The sequence below is a fragment of the Bombyx mandarina genome, chromosome 12, assembly GCF_030267445.1.
Source record: "Bombyx mandarina strain Sakado chromosome 12, ASM3026744v2".
NCBI lineage: Eukaryota > Metazoa > Arthropoda > Insecta > Lepidoptera > Bombycidae > Bombyx > Bombyx mandarina.
In genome coordinates this window covers 666,244-687,269 of record NC_143219.1, presented here as the reverse complement: position 1 = coordinate 687,269, position 21,026 = coordinate 666,244, and positions in this window count along the sequence as shown.

Below are 21,026 nucleotides of genomic sequence, written 5' to 3'. Positions count from 1 at the left end.
GCAGATTTACTGGTTGCGATAGCTATGTCAAACTTACAATTTTTAAAGCTTATTGCCAGAATTTTTACGCCAGTAGTCTGTGGACCACATACACGCGGAGAGCTTACAATGCCCTACGTGTCCAATATTATAATAATGCGTTTAAGATGATGTTGTCACTGAGGCGCTTTTGTAGTGCATCCACAATGTTTGCGACATCTCACACCGATGACTTCTTTGCAATAATGCGGAAGAGAAGTGCATCGTTATTGCGTCGAATTCGTGACAGTGGCAACAGTCTTTTGAGAATCATATCGAGCAAGATCGAGGGACTGCTGATCAATAGCCTTTGCAGTAGGCACTTGGAAGGAGAAAAAAAAAAAAAAATTGTATAAAATGTATATAATGATAGTTATGTGTTAGATTTTTTTAAGTTACTAACATAGATTATAAGTAATTATTACTAACAAAATGTTATGGTTTAAAAAAAAAAAAACTGAAATAAAGTGTTAATAATAATAATAATAATAATAAAGAGCATTTCTCGTAGTTTATATCTCATGCTTAGGTTTGTATTATATATCTATTGGTATATTAAATCACGAACATCATACTATCGTGTTTGTCATATGACAAAAAGTATCCTATGTGTGTCTTTGTGCGAAATTTCATTCGAAACGTATGCCAACAATATTCGTAGTTTATTAACATACATAACATATTTTTTTATATTTACAACATTAGTATAAATAGATGGTTGACTAGATTGACCCTAGACTGACCCTTCAAACCGAAAAGCGCTACTGTTTCACGTCAGAAATGGGCAGGCTGGTGATACTTACGCGAATGAGCTCACAAGGCGCCCTACCAGTATAAGGTACGTGCACCACTTAGAACGCCTGATGCAATTTAATTTTTTTCAATGATCTCTAAAGTCCAAAAAGTATTGTAAGAGGAGAACAATGGAAAAAGTTGCCATTATTTTACTATTTACCACTTGTGTCACTTGAATCTCCACAGATATTAACATACCTTCTGTATAGGTATGTAGCAAGTAAGGCTTTAGCGTTCGCGTTGCTATGTCCACGCGGGTCGCAGTATATTATCCACTACAACACACACGGACACACAAAAAAATACTTTTATTAATAAGTAAACACTTTTAAGGCTTAATTTAATTAAGATATTTATGTGTTGAATCAAATTAATGGGATCAAAAAAAAAAGAAATTTGGTGTTCTGTTGATCTGCTCAAAAGCTGTTCAGTATTGGAAGGTAGGTTTACCAGCGTGAATCTCTAACACCTTGGTTGCGTGTCGGTTCGCTTGTGCGAAACCTAACACCGGGTAACTCAACCCGTGCCTCCTACAATGCGCCTTTTAAATCGGCTTACATCGAGGACTACGATTGAGTGTTGGCTTACGTATGCGCGTCACGGTATCGGAGATCCGTTGCTCGTGAATGTTCGAGTTTTGCTGGAACCATTCAAGTTGTCTTCAGTATCGTGCAGTCCACACTACGCACTATTGCACTTTCTAGTTTTACTAGAAACTTTGAACGTTCTTAAGGTTTATTTTAGTTTAAATTATCATAGTTTAGCAATAGGTGCTCAACCCAAATAAACTGGCATTTATGTTATTGTTTTTTCAATTTCCAGCTGATACTGTTTAACTCTGTTAGAGCTGAGCTTATTTTCACAAATTTTGAAGAAATTACTAGAGGATGTTTTGGAAAAAAAAAGTACTTTATAAAAAAAAATGACTTTGAAAAAATACAAAAGTCAATGCTAAGTTCACAGTAAAATCATTTTATATGGTTATTTATAAATGTTATTAGCTTATTAAAAACAAAGACATGAGCGCCCCAGTACAAGTCCGTACAGGTCGATACCTAATATCTATAATCAAACTGCACAATAGTCGGTATTCCGACGCTCCACAATTTATGGGTATTAATAGAGAATCGATCTATCGACAATTAGCGCTCAAAGAGTTAAAGAATATTTTAGTGCGACGAACTCATTTTTATATATGTATATTCCAGTAAACTTTATCCATATTAAGTTGGTCGTTAATACATCTCTCGATATATAGGAGTCTTCAATTCTTCTACCGAGCTTGACGTAATACATCTGAATTGAAATGTGTGCCTCGCCTACAAATTTGTTTGATATGATCATGTTTCTCGGATGTTCTAAAACAGTACTAATATTTGTATACTCGAATTGAGATATAATTGAGTAATATAAAAAAAAAACTCATTTTATAGATACAACAAAGCATGCGCTGTGCTATTAATCCATTCAGAACATTAAGATAAAAGTCTTTTGTCCAGCTATTTCTTGCCGCCCCACGCGAGATTTCGCCTAATCATAATCGACAAGGATTTTGCGGATAAACTCCATTGTGCAGATAGATATCGCGTTTCTACGGTTCGTGTGTCAAAAAGACCGATTACTTTGTGAATTGCGCTCTCACGAGAACACAGGTGACGAACGGGTAAATTGAAAAATGGCTAATGTTGCATTGTCGGCTTGATGCGGGCGATATAGTGTTACTATTTGTCAGACTTTTTTAATTCTTTGTTAACCGGTTACATAAGGAGGTGGCTTAAAATACAATCGCTATTTTGTAGACATGAAAACGATTACTGCGCATGAGAACTCATGAGCACACTTCAATATGCACTCCTTAGAGATGTTTCATATTCAAGATAAACTTACATTTATGGTATACAAGTACCGAACTACAACATTTGGTTTACCTAGCAATATTCACCAGCTCGGAGGAAGATCTTCCCTTTATCGCTACCACCCAAACTACTATGAAAAAGCACGATAGATAAGCTCTCGCAAAAAGCTTTATCGTCCATTCACTGTAATCTAGTATACATGCCATTAATAAAAAAATATAGATTCCCATGCACTATGAATGATTTTATAAATATTAATTTGACAGCTAAATGCTCGACGTTTAATGTACCGTCTTTATTATTTTGAAATGCATTTGATGAGATTTTTTATTGTAATGTATCTTAACTAATAGCCCTTAAGACTCAAAATTCTGTGCTTTGTTGAAGTAAAAAGATGAAATATGTTTGTTATTTTTTATCGTTTTTGGCGGCTTGACTCAATTAGAGAGGCGGCTTGTATCTACGTCGTATATCGATCTGTCGAATCGAAACTCGATTTATTAATTAAATCGATAATACAAACATGGGGCCGTCATCATAACGATATCATATTTTAGAAATTGCCTTTGTTTTATTTTCCTTAAGTGGGTGTTGGCTTTTTTTTCATGTAAAAATATAATCCATGGTATTAAGCATTCAACGCGTCGCGTCGGTTGCAATTTTTTGAGTGCCTCCAAAACCCTTTGCTTTTTTTGTAATTCAAGTAAAAAATAGTAAAGAATCACTCATAGAAATACGATTACAGATAACGTTTACACAAATCCTTTACAAAGCTAATGCAGTGTTAACATAATATCCTTTTGCTTTTCACGAAAGACTAAAAAAGGCTTTGAGATTTAACATTCAATTTCTTTTAATCTTTTTCGAATGAAGTATGGAACTACTTGGAAATTTAAAAGTATTAGGTTTTTAATTGTTTTTTTTTTTATAATAAGGAAGCGAAGGGTTAGATTAAATAGTGCGTGAATATGGGAGAACGTGTGGTTTTCATCTCTTTTGATACATTTTAAATGTGAGACGTGTTGGAAGACGAGCATTCATGGACGCGTGAGTCAGCTTCGCAATTTTTGTGAGGTGACCATGAAAGTAGAAAGTTTTTCAGAGACATTCGAAGCCTCAAATGAAGTTTTATTTTAAATACAATTCCTTATATTCTACGTTTTATTTTAAATGTAACAGCTAATAAATCTATGTAAAAAGTTTTATTATTCATAGCGACACCAGCTGTCACTGATGATATTATTAAGTATATAATTTATTCAATATCGAAAACTCATTTTTATCAATTACTAGCTAACCCGGCAGACTTCCTAGTGCCTCAATCAATAAATAAAAGACTTAAGCTTTTGTATAAAATAAACTTAAAACAAACTAAAAGCATCCGTCCAACGGGGAGCATCCGTCTCATCAAAGGGAAAACGAAATTGCTATTTTTATTTAATTTAGAGCATTTTCATATTTATCTACCTTTTAAACCTTCCCTGGACTTCCACAAATAATTCAAGATCAAAATTTGCCAAATCGGTCCAGCCTTTCTCGAGTTTTAACGAGACTAACGAACAGCAATTCATTTTTATATATATAGATAGATATAAGATAAGATAAGATAGAAGATAGATTTAACATTTCCGAAAGTTGAACCTGCAAGTCCAGAGTCGCGCTGAATGTCTTGTTTATTTTTTATGGTCACCATAAGACACTCAACACGGATTTGTCCGCTTGGCTGCATCCTTTTGCACTTATTAAACATATCTCATATTAATAATAAATCAGATTAGCCGCCATCTTTATAACGAAGGGATGTATTTCAAAATGGCGTCTCAGATAGTTGCCATATACGCAACTTTATTAAAGGGTTACCAAAACTTTATTAAGTTTTTTTAAAATATATTTTGACGATAAGGCCGAAGGAGATTTATGATTTTACAGCTGCAAATAAATGGATCCTTCGTATTAACTAAAATCCATCCAGATCTACGAATAAATAATTATTTATTCGTAGATCCGGATAGTATATTTTTAAATAGAGTAGAGTACTTATGCTTTATTATACACCAATATAAAATAAACAGAAATGGAAAACATTAAATACAAAAGTACAGTGGACGGTCTTATCGCTAAGAGCGATCTCTTCTAAACAACCATCAGGTGAACAAGAAATCTCTAAAGAAATAATTCAACCGTGTTATACTTATAGTTTGTAATATGTATAATGCATAATTTATAAATATCAATAACATAATGATAATATTACTGTATACTATTTTAGACGTAACAATAAATAAACTTTTAAAATTAAGTATTTGTTTTCTTGTATTGCTCAATTTGAAAAATCAAATCGAATTTTTATACCGAGGTTCTCAAAAAGTGAAAATAATAAATCCGGCTGTTAGTTACGAGGGAGCCACCGCGGACACTATAAGCGACTGCTGCTCCCGCCGTGATATCACTTACTTATCTTCTTATATACATAGCCCTTTCATTTGAAAATTTGAAAATTTATTATACGTGCGTAAAAACATTGAAGAATTCCCCAGAGTCTGCGATTTGCACAATGTGAACACTAGGAACAAACATAGGCTTGCGTTGCCGGCGGCTCGAATTAAGAAAATAAGCAACTCTTTTAGGGGGCTGGGTGTACAACTTTTCAACAAGATCCCACTAAACGTTCAACTACTACCTGTTCATAGATTTAAGAAAACTGTTAAGGAAAGTTTGTGCAATAAGGCATATTATAAAGTTAAGGATTATTTACTAGATGGCACTACGTGGGAATGAGGCGCTCGCTCCTGGCCTTTTCATTTTTCATTATTATTATTATTTTTTTAATTGTATTTTTTTGACTTGTTTTTTCTTTTATTGTGAATATTTCTATTTATTTAAAAAAAAGAAAATATTTGAGAATAAACAAAAAAAAAAAGCCCGCTGAGTTTGTTTCGCCGGTTCTTCTCAGGACTGTGGCTTTTTTTGGAACCGGTGGTAGAGTTAACATTTTTATTTATATTTTGACATTCAACAAGTGTGTTATGCTGACATCTAAGTTGAAATAAATGATTTTGAATTTGAATTGAATTTGAATTCCTACCCCTATATAGTTCCTATCGTAAATACTCAAGGCAGGACAAGTGGCAAGGCTGTGCGTGTGAGTTTCACAACCCTGCCTATTCCTGTTATAAGGCACACATATTATGTATTAAAGATACGACTTCCGTTGTAAATATTTAAATTTTTATCTTAAAATAGGCAACGCATTTAAATTATAGTGCGTATTATAATCAGCTATCTTCATTGAAACTGTGGGCTTATATAAGCTACTGAAAATTATATTGTTAATATAATTAACTCCATAATATTACTGTGGCAGCCCTGCAAGATGCGCGAGCGCAGATGTGGTACATCTTTGTTGTATAATTTGCGTTTTCCGGCTTAGTGGGCGCGTCGAGGTGGATTACCTCGCGCCGACGACTCGACCGACTTCAGTTAAAGGGTTAAACATTGACTACGACGAAGTGTTGAACTACTGTAAATAATTGCAAACCGATTTGAACTGTACGTGCGTTAATAATAATTAATAATTAATAAAGTTCACTCATCTTGACAGTACGAAAAATAAATAAAAATCACACATTTTCCTAATTTGAATTTGGAATTTTATTCTTTAAAATTTAAATTTTTAATAATATTGTAGGAATATACGACAAAAGGAAGATCCTCCACCGAGTGGGTGATATTGTTCGGTAGACCGACGGTCCGAATGTTGTTCGGAACTTGTATATATGCAAGCCTATCTTGAAAATATCGTAAGCGAGATTCAGGCATCTGTCAAATATCTTGCGTTGTATGATGGCTACCCACCACAGTACCATAACCAGCCAGATACAAATAGTATAGCCAAAGAGATTTTATTACAAGTTCATACATACTATAATGCGAAAAGACTTTTTTCCCAACCTATTATGTAAGACATTCAGCTGTAGAGCTACGGAGGAAGTGGAATCTGTAACGTAAAACTTTAAAGAGCCCAAATATTTGAATATAAGAAAATACGGCGCGCTAAAACACCTTACCTGAAGCTGAAACAAGAATGAAGGATTGCGCGTGGTCGTAAAGCAACACTCATCGCCCAAGATAAGTGTATTCGAACCAGCAATGTAACGTGTAGATAGCTGATATTTTTGTATTACATTGAGTGCAAAAAAATATATTGAAGAAACCAAATTTTATTTGTCTTATTTGTGAGGTTGCTGAAATAGTCAGAGCTGTCTGACCTCTCTTTATTTTAGAGAATATTTTCAACAACAGCCTGTATTGTTTTTGTGCTCATACCGAAATCCACGTCCGTCATGAATATTGCCGTCCAGCCTGAGATATGCAGGCGAACCTCAGTTGCATTGGAATTACAGTTTTATATCCTTTATGGCGGAATGCATCAATATTTCTTGACAGCAATAAATTTGGTTTTGGTACCTACCCGCTAAGGCTTACAAAGCGTTCTACCGTCGAAAAATTAAGTAACTAATACTAGGACAGTAGTTTGTGGAATCCAAGCTGATCTTTTAACCATTAGCCTAATGGTTAGCGATAGGCAGCGCCTCACGAGTGTTCTTAGCATTGTACAGATGAAATACGGGCGTTAGGGCGTTTTGTGAACTGGCACGGGTAGGTACCACCACCCTGCCTATTTCTGCCGTGAAGCAGTAAAATATTTCGGTTTGAAGAGTGGGACAGTCAGTGTAATATAAAGTGGAGACTTAGAACACGTACCTCAAGGTGGGTGGTGGCATTTACGTTGTTGATGTCTATGGGCTCCTGTAACGACTTAACCAGGTGGTCCGTGAGCTCATCCACCCATCTTAACAATATAAAATAAAAAGAATGTATGTTGGAGACGTTACATCCATATTACCACAAGAAGACACTATTAAAATTAAATTAGTATAGGAATTATGTAATACAAAAGTAAATATACTTATTTACTGGTGGTATTGTGTGTTCGTGTATGTAGGTTTTTATTGCCGTTTTAGGCAGACTGGCATACGACACACCTGACGGTGAGTGGTTACTACCGCTCGTGGACATCAGAAATTCCAGGAGCACAGCTAAGCCGCTTCCCAACAACATGGTCGATCATTTTACCTATTTCTGCCGCGACGCAGTCATGGGCTTCAGATTCAAAGGTGGCCCAGCCGTTATACTAGTATATCAAAATTGATTTTTTAGAAATCCAGATTCCAGTAACCACTTCATGTCAGGTAGGCGTGCTCACGTCCATCCATACAGAGTAATAAAAAATAATTAAACTAAAAAAGAACGATTTGACGATAGACTAATTCATCAAGCAACAGAACCTTAACAGGGGTTAGACAGTTGTTATGTGGGGACGCGCATTGTTTTCAATCAATAAATCACACGGAACACCACAAAAACGCCTTCGAATACACATACAGACCAACAATGAAGCTCAGGATCCTGTGTGGGAGTGGATCCCGACCAAAGCCTTCCCGATAGAGTCATCCGACACGACATCAAACGCGCCGCCTTTCTATAGCTCTGCACATATCAACAACATCAATGCACTCTATCGAAACATTCACGAAAATCTCCCCCGTATAACTCGGTGCATAAAGGCCGTTTTTGTTTGAACGTAATCTTGATATTGTACATTTAACCCTTGCGTTATTGTTGTAGAGAATTTGTCAGTCGTTGTGACGTGTTCGAGACGTCTTTTCGTTGTTTTTTAGTACATTGTTGGCACATTAGTTCGATATGTACGTTAATGTAGACACGGAACTTTGACAAAAAGCTCTATTGTATAACTTTTCGATCTTTAAAGTTCATTGTTGTTTGGTGTTGTGATTGAAGGTAGATAGTAAAGTTCAAAGGTGAATAATCTGTTCCTTAATTTAAATAAGAATTCTTTATATCTCTTTATCTTTAAATATGCCTTTTTAGTATCATCGATGGGCGCCCAACGTGCCTGGTGTGACGTAGATGTTACTCCAGAAACACAACGTTGAGATAATATCCTGGGATGATAGAACTGAGTTATCTGTCTTCCACAAAAGCTAACATTTAAGGCTAAGAAACTGTTTTATAATCTAGTAGGCTGTACAATCAATTACCTTACTTAAATTTCTGGATGCCACATTGAATCCTTTGTACATCCGAATGGTAACTTATTTGCTAAAATGTCAACGAAACCTACGTCAGAACAGACAAACATACGCACATTTTACTGGTGGTAGGACCTCTTGTGAGTCCGCACGGGTAGGTACCACCACCCTGCCTATTTCTGCCGTGAAGCAGTAATGCGTTTCGGTTTGAAGGGTGGGGCAGCTGTTGTAACTATACAGAGAGCTTAGAACTCATATCCCAAGGTGGTGGCGGCGTTTACGTCCTAGATGTCTATGGGATCCAGTAAACACTTAACACACCAGGTGGGTTGTGAGCTCTTCCACCTATCCAAGCAATAAAAAATAAAAATACTCAGAAATATTCAAAATAGTCTTATAAATAAACTGACACAAACCTTACCGAGTCTGGTCAGTGGTCACCATCGTCACAACGATGTTCGCGCCTCGCTACACCTCGGTTTATTGATATGTCATTATTTAAATGTCATTTATAATGTATACGATCGATACATGTGCAATATGTTGTTTAGTTAAACAATAACAAAGTTGTTGCTCTGCATTTTTTTTTGTCTACTGAAAGATTTGCAAACACAGTTTACTTTTATTATTAGAATTACTATAGCTATTTACTTACTTGTAAAATGTAAAGAGAAACAACATTAAAGTAATTGAATCTGAAATATTTCTTCTTTAAAAATGCCAAATGCGGCCACCATAGATAATACTATTATGTCTACAGTACAAGTTAATGCGCGGGCAATTTAAATATCATGAAGGGCCAAGAGAGTTCATAACTGTCGGGCGCCGTGATAATCTTGGTGGTGGTAACAACAGTGGTGGTAACAATGGTGTTAGCTCTGTCGTCCTTTCAGCCACAAAGTAATTATTCGTTTCAATATGAAGCCTGGTCCGTGCTTGCAAACAAATACAGACTTTAAGACTTGGCGTCGAAGTTGTATTATACTATATCCGCTATCACACCCTTGACCCCGAAACGCATGACCTATTTGCTGAAGAACCAGACAGGATGGCAATACATATCTGGTGTCATATATTTTTTTTATTGCTTATATGGTTGGACGATCTCACAGCCCACCTGACGTTAAGTGGTTACCGGAGCCCATAGACATCTACAACGTAAATGCGCCACCCGCCTTGAGATATAAGTTCTAAGGTCTCAGTATAGTTACAACGACGGCCCCGCCCTTCAAGCCGAAACGCATTACTGCATCACGGCAGAAATAAGCAGGGTGGTGGTACCTACCCGTGCGGACTCATAAGAGGTCCTACCACTAGTAATTAAGCAAATTATAAATTTGCGGCTTTGATTTTTATTTCACGATGTTATTATAATATGTTTTGTATTTGTGAATTTGGGACGATGTCCTTCACGTTCACCGAATGTTTTAAATAAAATCGTTCACCCTGTTCAAGTTACGATACATTAATGAATTAGCTGATCTGAGCTGATGCGCGCGAGTGTTACACGGAAACTCTTTTAGCTCCATACACACTCAAAGGTACCGCCCGAAAACAAACCGACGTAATCCCTCTTTGATTCACCGTCCACACTCCACTGAGCCTAATGTCATTAGAAATTCTATTTATTTTCGGTCAACGCGTTGAGGATATGTCATTGGGAGATCTTAATTGTGTAGTTTGTGATACTAATGTGATCGTATGAGCTGATCTTAGATAGAATACTGAGATAGATGATGGGAAAGTATGCTCCTTTTTTTAACAACGGCTATTGAAAATAGTTGAAACCTGACTACACTACAGGGTATTAAATATTGTTACGGGAACAAAAACTACCTTAAAATAGGCACGTTATGATTTTAAGTCCAGTTATATAATGATATAAAGTCCTTTGAAATTGTTTAAGCGTATATTTGATTTTTATTGCTCTAGTGTGCTTATTAGAGCTGTTGGATTACTCTTACTTCGAACTCAACATTAGTGGGTAAATGAAGATGATACTCTGTAATTTCATTACCTACTTGTATCCCCAGTTGCCCAATGCACCACGTTAATATCTGCTGGGCAGTCGGGAGGAACGGGAAGCAAGGTCTCGCAAACGTCTCCTTAATCCAAGAGTTTCGCAGCAACCAGCGATTACCAACAGTGATACAAACTATATACTAAACTTGTTCAAACATGCTACGTTGAATTGCGTCATTGCAACTTATGTGAACTGTTGTTACATAGTCGAAATGAGCACTTTCTTCCTTTAAAACTGGATTGAATCTAATAATCTTATCTTATAACTTTAAACGAGCAATTCTTGTATAAGAAATCTGAATCTCGAAAACGATTTACATAAAATTTAGTATACAGGGGATTTCGGGGTCGATAAATCGATCTAGGTACGATAAATTTTCAGAAAATGTTTTATTCCTGTTTTCAATAATCAACTTTATCGATAATCAACTTTATGACTCTTCCCGACATCTATTGGCGAATAATAATACTATTTTTCTTAATTGAGGGCAACTAACTGCTTTAAAGACACAACAAGAGGGCGTCATCAAAAAAAAAACTGAGCAAAGGTCGGTCATAATTTAGTATAAATCTAAATTATTTAAAGAATATCTTTTACTTTTTAAATTAGTGGTTGGTAGTAAAAACAGCCTAAACAATCATAGATCACCCAACGTAGCAGCCAATTATAGATCTTTATCAAGGTTCTTACGTCTAAAAAGCATCAATTTATAGCTAAAAATAAAACCGGAGGAGACGCGGAACACCTTTGTATAAACTAAAAGCTTCCGAATGCTGCTACTACTATGACGTATGATATGGAAGTTGTATTAGCATTAGTAGATTGAGTAGCTCGGCGATCACTTATCCACCAAAGGGAAAATAAATAGTTAAGACTAGCTGACCCGGCAGACTTCGTAGTGCCTCAATCGATAAATAAAAGACCTAAGCTTTTGTATAAAATAAATATATTATTCCGTTTTTATATAATTCCGAGCATTTTCACATTTATTCATCTTTTTAACCTTCTCTGGACTTCCACGAATAATTCAAGACCAAAATTAGCCAAATCGGTCCAGCCGTTCTCGAGTTTTAGCGAGACTAACGAACAGCACTGGTGGTTTAACTGGTGGTAGGACCTCTTGTGAGTCCGCACGGGTAGGTACCACCACCCTGCCTATTTCTGCCGTGAAGCAGTAATGCGTTTCGGTTTGAAGGATGGGGCAGCCGTTGTAACTATAATTGGGACCTTAGAACTTATATCTCAAGGTGGGTGGCGCATTTACGTTGTAGATGTCTATGGGCTCCAGTAACCACTTAACACCAGGTGGGCTGTGAGCTCGTCCACTCATCTAAGCAATAAAAAAAAAAAAACAGCAATTCATATTTATATATATAGATACATTACTGCTGAAAACTTTGTTCGCTTCGTGGCCACAGTAATCAGAGCGGTTCCACTAATGAAAGTTTACTACAGTACTGCGTAACAATAAATTCATTAGCGGATAATGTCTTTGTAACGCTCGGTAGTGCGGCCTCATCTCCGCGATATCTGACTGCTGTTATACTAATAATACTTGATTGTATCTATCGTCTGACATAGAACTAAGAATAACATAGAATTACAAGAGAGTTTTTTATAGCTCTTTTTGTTTAGTCGTGCTTATTTAGTTTGCCTATTTCATAATATTAGCGTAAGAAATTTTTGATAAATGAGACAACACAATGAGATAAATAAGGAGACCTTTGTCCGTGATATCACAATCTCAACTGTATGTTAATAATGAGCATTCCACCGTCCAAAATATATACCTAGTCAGGTCATAAGTATTGTCACACAGTAAAAACTTTTCTTTTAGAATGCTGGCCACAAAAAAGTTTATTAAATTCGAATTTCGAATTGTTCATGAAAATAAAAATGTATACTTTTAGAATTATACTCATTTTTAAATATGGAGTGGACGCTTAAAGAAGACCGTGTTGCAGTTATTGCGTTGCATCGTTGCGGTTACGCGCCAATTCAAATTTTTAACATACTGAAAAATTTGAATATAACCAAAAGATTCGTTTATCGTACCATCAAACGATACGATGAAGACTCTAGTGTAGATGACAGGTCAAGAAGTGGTCGCCCTCGGTCTGTTAGGACTCCAGCAGTGATAAAAGCTGTGAAGGCGCGAATTCAAAGAAATCCCAAACGTAAGCAGAAACTGTTGGCCCTTCAGATGGGGTTAAGCAGAACCACGGTGAAAAGGGTGTTAAATGAAGACTTAGGGCTTCGGGCATATCGAAGAAAAACAGGACATCGTTTGAATGCTCGTCTAATAGACCTGAGACTGAAGAGATGCCGCGCTTTGTTGAAGCGGTGCGCGGGAAAAAAATATCGGGAATTTTTTTTTTCGGATGAAATATTTTTTACCGTAGAAGAGAGCTACAACAAACAAAATGATAAGGTGTACGCACACAGTAGTGAAGAAGCGAGCAACCGTATTCCGCGTGTCCAACGAGGTCATTTTCCATCCTTGCTCATGGTATGGTTGGGAGTTTCTTATTGGGGCTTAACAGAGGTACATTTTTGTGAGAAAGGTGTAAAAACGAATGCAGTTGTGTATCAAAATACAGTCCTGACGAACCTTGTGGAACCTGTTTCTCATACCATGTTCAATAACAGGCACTGGGTATTCCAACAAGATTCGGCGCCAGCTCATAGAGCGAAGAGCACACAAGACTGGCTGGCGGCGCGTGAAATCGACTTCATCCGGCACGAAGACTGGCCCTCCTCCAGTCCAGATTTGAATCCGTTAGATTACAAGATATGGCAACACTTGGAGGAAAAGGCGTGCTCAAAGCCTCATTCCAATTTGGAGTCACTCAAGACATCCTTGATTAAGGCAGCCGCCGATATTGACATGGACCTCGTTCGTGCTGCGATAGACGACTGGCCGCGCAGATTGAAGGCCTGTATTCAAAATCACGGAGGTCATTTTGAATAAACTTTAGTGTCATAAGAATCTATGTTTTGTTAAGTTCAGTTTGGTATATGAATGGTTACATAATGAATAAATTTGTTTCAATTATTTTACATTAAACATGTGACAGAATTTATGACCTGACTAGGTACATATACGGTTACAGAGTGCCTCTAGACAGTAATTACGCAAATAAACAAACAAATAATACGCAAAAATAAGCATACGTCTGTCACAATTACTGTTATAATGACTTCGTTATTTAACATTAGTTTTCCGCTCGAATCTTCGTTTGCGACGACGACACTTTACATAGCGTGGGTGACCCGTGCTTGCCAGTGAGATGAAATGCTTCTTCTTAGCTTATATTCTTTCTGAGTACTATTAATTTCAAACGACATCCATAGAGGATATCATTAAAATTGATTCAGTGGTTCGAGTCTGAAATCACAACGGACAGACAAAACTATTTTCAGAGTAAAATAATATTATTTACCGTGTAATTTTTATAAATGATGTTCTTCTATAAGTTAATTCCAAAAAACTTTAAATGACGATTAAACTCTAGATCATTCTTTTAATTTTGCCTATAACGTTGAAAATTGGTAGGAAATAATTTAAATGTAAAATGCATTCATTTCTCAAATCAAATCAAAAAGCTATTAAAGCTTTTAAAAAACGAAGTACACGTACACATTTTACTTACAAACAAACTTTCAAGGCAACAATAAATGCACTCTTTAAGTCGTTCCCTCTAATCTTACTTAGCTCTACGACAGGTAAGCATTTCATCGATAAACCAAATACAATAACTGACTATTATCTTTTACTTAATCGCCTCGTTTGATAATCTGCCTTATAGACTTTGTCTTTGAGCCTATAATTCCTTATCAAAAGAACATTAAAGGGTCGCACGGTCAACGAAATGTTTCCAATAATTAGTTATCATCCATCATCGAAACTTGGCCACATTAATAAAGATATTAAATGCCTTTGAATAAAAATAAAGGTGTGCCCTTCGACTGTAACTCAAGCAGATAGGGTCCGCTTTCGCTTGGCTTGTTTTCGGATGGGCGGTCAGATCAAAGACGGCGGCATCTCTGGGACATTACGGGCAAAACCAATCATGTGACAGGACACGATCGCACTCACGGAATAAACTTAAAAAATAAAACTATTTGTCTTTTTGTTGACCTTATTGAGAGACGTGACGTCGAAGAATAATATTGTTAATTAATCGGTTTTTTTACGTAGATCTCGTAGACGTGCTACGGCGCGGCGGCGTAGGCGAGATATCGGTTTGAATTTAGAACGACTCAGATTAAATTAAGTTTTCATGAATATTTTGAGGTTTCTTGTTAATTTACATATAATGCCTAATAGCTGAAATTATCAAAATTGGGTAGTTTCCCACGCGTGGCAGTGTGATGTTTGTTACAGATCTTAAATAGGTTCAATCAATGCTCTTTAATTACGCTTTACTTCATAGGGTTTGATGGGAAGGACGATCTCACCCCAACTGATGCTGTTTTTACCGGAGCTAGTAGAGTCCGTGATATCGACGCCCGCCTTAAAACATGAGATCAGTTAGGTTTGAACTGGTGTCGAAACACACAACCGCCATGCCGTAAAACAGGCAAGATGGAGGTACCTACCCGCAACCTTACAATCCATCCTATCACTTCTATAAGTTCTAAGGTCTCCGTTTTTACAGTACAACGGCTGCTCCACCCTTCAAACCGAAACGCATCGCTGCTTCACGGCAGAAATAGGCAGGGCGGTGGCACCCACCCGCGCGGACTCACAAGTCCTCTCACACATTCCTACCACCAGTAATTACCCAAATTATAATTTTAAAAATTGTAATAAATTATACGATGCTATTCTTTTACCGTGGAAGTCAATCGTGAACATTTGTTGATTACGTAATTCATTAGAAAAATTGGTACCCCCGCCTGAAATTCGAACACCGGTGCATCGTTCAACACGAATCCACTGGACGTCTTATCCCTTAGGCCACGACGACTTCACACTTGCTTCCAAACAATCGGTCGATTAGGAGCTACGGGGAAACAAATTAACAATCACACATACCAACAAAAGGATAGCGTTTTTTTGGTAGTAAAATGGCTATGTGGTTGCCGAATATCGCAGACTAACCTAACCCACACTCGTTGTTGTTGTGATAAGCGAGCCTGAAGGATTCAAGGGACAATGCTCCCCATAATTCCTGAGTGAGTAATTGTAATTGTATTGAAGATCGAGGGAAAGAGACCGCGCGGGCGCAGTCCGACAAGGTGGTTCGACCAAATCCGCACCACACTAGAGATCCCATTCCACGACGCCCTTCATGCGGCCAATGATCGGAGGCGCTGGCGGGACATTACAAGGAGCAAAATCCTGTCGACATATAATGGTCACGATCCTCAGCAGTGAGGAAACGACGCGAGGAGGAGGAATTGTACCAACAGATCGCAAACGTCAGACGACCTACCGCCACCCGTCCACTCGTCTAGTGCAATGAAAACAAGTCAAGACATGTCGTTCGGGAATTCAGAATTCAATTTGATCGATCGAGGACATAAATAAATTATTTCAAAACGATTAACATACGCGAACATACGTTTTTTTTTGTTTATTTTGTTGTGTACGCGACGTTACGAGATCGAATTGTTAACGATATTAGCCGACGACGGCCGTGATTGATTGTGTAATAGCGAACAGAGGTCGCTAAACTTTGGATAAAACTATAATTATCAATCATTAGAAAAAAGCCTTTACTCTCTTTTACGGATGAACCTCGATCGGGCTGATTCGAATAATAATAATAAAAAAATGTGGTGTCGTGAGACACCAGGTAACAATGAACTTAACTAACTTAAGTTAAATTAGAATCATTTCCCAATAAAATGTTCCTATGACTTTCAGATCAATAAATTTTAATTTTCTTCATGTTTCAGGTGAGGACAACGGACGATTATTAGCATCGTGAGCAGATGGCTTATGACCAACTTTATGGTAAAGGCTCACTGCTCAAAAACATCATCTAAGCCAGGGACACAGGCCTAGGGGACAAGTCGTCGTAGCTTAAAGGATAAGAAGTTTGGTGCATTCGTATCTAGCGACACACCGGTGTTCGAATCCCGCAGGCAAGTACCAACTTTTTTAATGAAATATGCTCTTAATAAATGTTCACGATTGACTTTCACGGTGAAGGAATACCATCGTGTAATAAAAATAAACCCGCAAAATTATAACTTGCGTAATTACTGGTGGTAGGATCTCTTGTGAATCCATACGGTTAGGTACCTCCATCCGGCTCATTTCAGCCTGGAAACAGTAATGCGTTTTGGTTTGAAGGGTGGAACAGCAATTGTAACTATACTGAGACCTTATAATAATAGTAAATAATAACAAAATAACTTTATTTGACTCCACAATCATTAGATAGAGCTTAATTAATTTAGTTTTTAATAATTATATTACTAAGTGACCAGAATAAATTTACTACTCATGCAATTTAATCTCCTTCTAATGTGGACCCCTTCAGGGTATAAGCCTTCTTCAAAGAATTCCATTTTCCTTATCTTTAGCAGTGGTTATCGAGTCTCTTCCTACTTTAAATACAAGCTCTTCCTGCCGCCGTACTTACCTTCTCATTAATAACAGATATAATTATATTGGGCCCTATCCTCACACAATAACACTTATCTCGACAATAGGCCGTAAATATCAAAAAATAATTCCAACCTCAAAAAAAAATAAACGAAAGCTTTCACACAGTAAATTTAAATACAGTCAAATCATACTATAATCTAACTTAATTAACTCGGTGCATTTGTGTTACAATAAAACTCTATTTCTATGTAAATGAACTAAGATTGTTCGCCCCTGACGCGGCCTGCTTCAAACGGATCCGATCAGTCACAATTTTGACATCTTTTGATATACACCGACATATCGCGTAGTTTCTAAACATTAGTTTTATTGTACTTTTAACTGCCAACAGAGGTAAATTTGCCTCCGTTAGTTTTAGCACAAGAAGACGTTCCCTCACGGTAATGTAAAATGCAATCGTAGCTATCTAACGTTAAGAACGCTATCTAAAGTTAACGCTGTCGTCGTCGTGGCCTAAAGGATAAGGCGTCCGGTGCATTCATGTTGAGCGATGCACCGGTGTTCGAATTCCAGGCGGGTACCAATTTTTATAATGAAATACGTACTCAACGAATGTGCACGATTGACTTTCACGGTAAAGGTGTAATAAATCGTGTAATAAAAATCAAACCCGCAAAATTATGATTTGCGTAATTACTGGTGGTAGGACCTATTGTGAGTCTGCGCAGATAGGTGGTGCCTATTTCTGCCGTGAAGAAGTAATGCGTTTCGGTTTAAAGGGTGGTGCAGCCGTTGTAACTATACTAAGATCTTAGAATCTCAATGTGGTGGCGGCATTTACGTTTTAGATGTCTATGGGCACCAGTAACCACTTAACACCAGCAGGGCTGTGAGCTCGATCGCCCATCTGAGCAATAAAAAAAAAGAACCGTTTTCAAACCATACTAAACACATTCAGGACGCAAACGCATTGAGAGGAGCTAATTCAATAGAATAATAACGCGAAGTTAAATTGGTCCTTAGATTTGCACTGTAATTGAGTACTGTACGTGCAGACCGGCGGCTACTGCACACCACAGCAGGATGTCGGGCAGGTAGGGAGCCGACGAGGTTATCAATCCGTCATACAGAGCAACATTCAGTGTGCTTAGTGCGAGTTATTTCATTCTCGATCGCACGAAAGCTAACTTAAATTTGTATGGAGTTAGAACAGCGTCCCTAGCGGCAAACGAAGGGAAATTAAAAAAGACAGAAGTTAAATAACTCGCACTAACCACACCGAATGCAATGTAGAGGAAGTTCCCGATAAAATTTGCTCAATAAATGCGACAAGTTGTGGAATAATATAATTGTAAATAGACATGCTTTAACAAAAATCGATTTAAAATAGAAAAAAAAAGATATTCCAAAACAAATTAATATACACTAAAAACAATAATCATTGAAATCGATTGGCGTGATATTGAGTTCTTCATCTATTTGTCGCGCACGTACTTATGTTATGTTTGTGTTTTATATCGAAATTTATATTAGAACTAAGTGTAATCCATTCACGTATAGAAGTTACGTAGAGTTCACAGCCCACCTGGTATTTGTCCGTCTTTTCATCAGAATACTACTGAGATACTAGTTGGTGGATGGAATACTAGTATGGTGGAGATACTAAAACCATACTTTTAGTCTCTACCATAGTTTTCTACCTTCTCTTCTTCTAAGCTAAGTATTTTCGTTTCCACATTATAAGCATATGAAAGCGAGAATCGATTTTTATATAAATTATTTAACATCATCTACTTAGACCCAAGCGGGTTATTTCAAAGCATGGTGCTACGGTTTGTAATAATTTTACAGCGGATGTGACAATTCATACGAAGACTCTCGGATCATGACACAAGATCTATTATTTTAATGGAGAAATATTTTAAAACAGCTTACACAATAACAATAAAGATAAAATTATAAAAATTAAGCCGTAAATACCAATATAAAATCTTCAACCACCTAAACATTTAAAGTCGATAAAATTCGAAAACAATAGAATTATGTACATATTTGTGTCCGTCTGTTGCGACATGTGAATGCTTATGATCGATTGCTGGGCGTCATATAGTATGCACATTTCTCTTCCACTATCATGTAGGGTGACTATGATAGAGCAGAAATCAATGTTTCATTTTTTCGAATGGATCATCGGACGCGCATAAATTGGTCTCTTACTCCTAGTACAAGATCAAGTAACTCGGTATATTTTTACAGTTTTATGACAGTATCAGTAGACATATTACTAAACACATAAGGCCACATGTTCTTAATTTCCCAATATGAGTGAACGAGGTCACATACCTGATGCTCTTGTAGCCCCCGGAGACCATAAGCCTTAGTATTTTATATGAAATACCTGAAACTGTGTGAAACTTAGTCTTATGTATGAGGAATAATGTTCAAATTCAGTGTGTAGGTGATTATCCTGCCAACCCCAAATACATTATTGATTCGTGGTTAAAATAATTGATGTATTTACGGGATTAATAGGCTATAAGCTGGACACAGATGAGGTTTACAGTATCAAATGAAATTTAAATGTAACACAAAACTAAATGTCATTACAATTATTTTGTGGTCACCTCATTAATAAAAGAATAATTTAATATAGACATACCATTAGAAAACTGATGGGGTGGTTCGATAAAACCCACCCTTAATATGAATGATAACTGCAGCTTATCTTTATTAGATCATTTTTGAAGCGGACCATCAAATTAATGATTGCTTAATTACATTTACACCTTCTGAACTTATTATATTCTATGACCGTTAATTTTATTGCTGCTTATAGTTTTTTTTTAACGTACAGATGGTCTGTGATTCGCTTGGTATTTCATCAAAACCATTAATAGTTAGTTATTCTTACTCTGATCCAATGAAATGGGATCAGTACTATTGTACTGTATTTCCATATCAGACTTTGATATTATATTATATGTGTATTTCCATATCAGACTTTGATTTGACTCCATTTTTCGGACGATCAAATACCCCCGGACATTAACTTGTCTTGGAACTGATAGACCTTTGAGGTCAGGAGAGGTCATAGGAGGTCAGGAAACAGTGCAAGAGCTACATCTATTGGGAGATATGAGATTGACATCCCGCTAGCTAACTCTCATCATCATCATCATCATAATCGGTTGCTCTTGGCAGAGCAGTCGCGGTCATGTGGAAATCTTGCTTATTAAAACCTTGACAGATGTTTTCCATAGTTTGCGAACCGAGCTAACTTTAAGAACAGCAAATAAAATCATTGGTTGAATTAAGTAATCACTCATCCTTGATTCACTTGCGTCACCCGCACATCCCACATCCAACTTAATAAATATCAATATCAATGAGCAAAAAGTTTCTGCGATGGGCCCAGCAAATAAACTCTGCCTTGCATACGACGCGTGCCTCGTGACCTCTGACAGACAGAGGTAGACAACCATACACACACATTTATTTAATCAAGAAAATTCTAGACCTCATCCAGAAAATGGATGTTACTTTGGCGTCCATCGATCTGCCGTCATATACCGTTGTACTGTTATCAATGGAATGCTTTAGTCAAATGTTTAAATTTTACTAATTAGGAAATACCATAGGCAGGAATATAGGTGTGA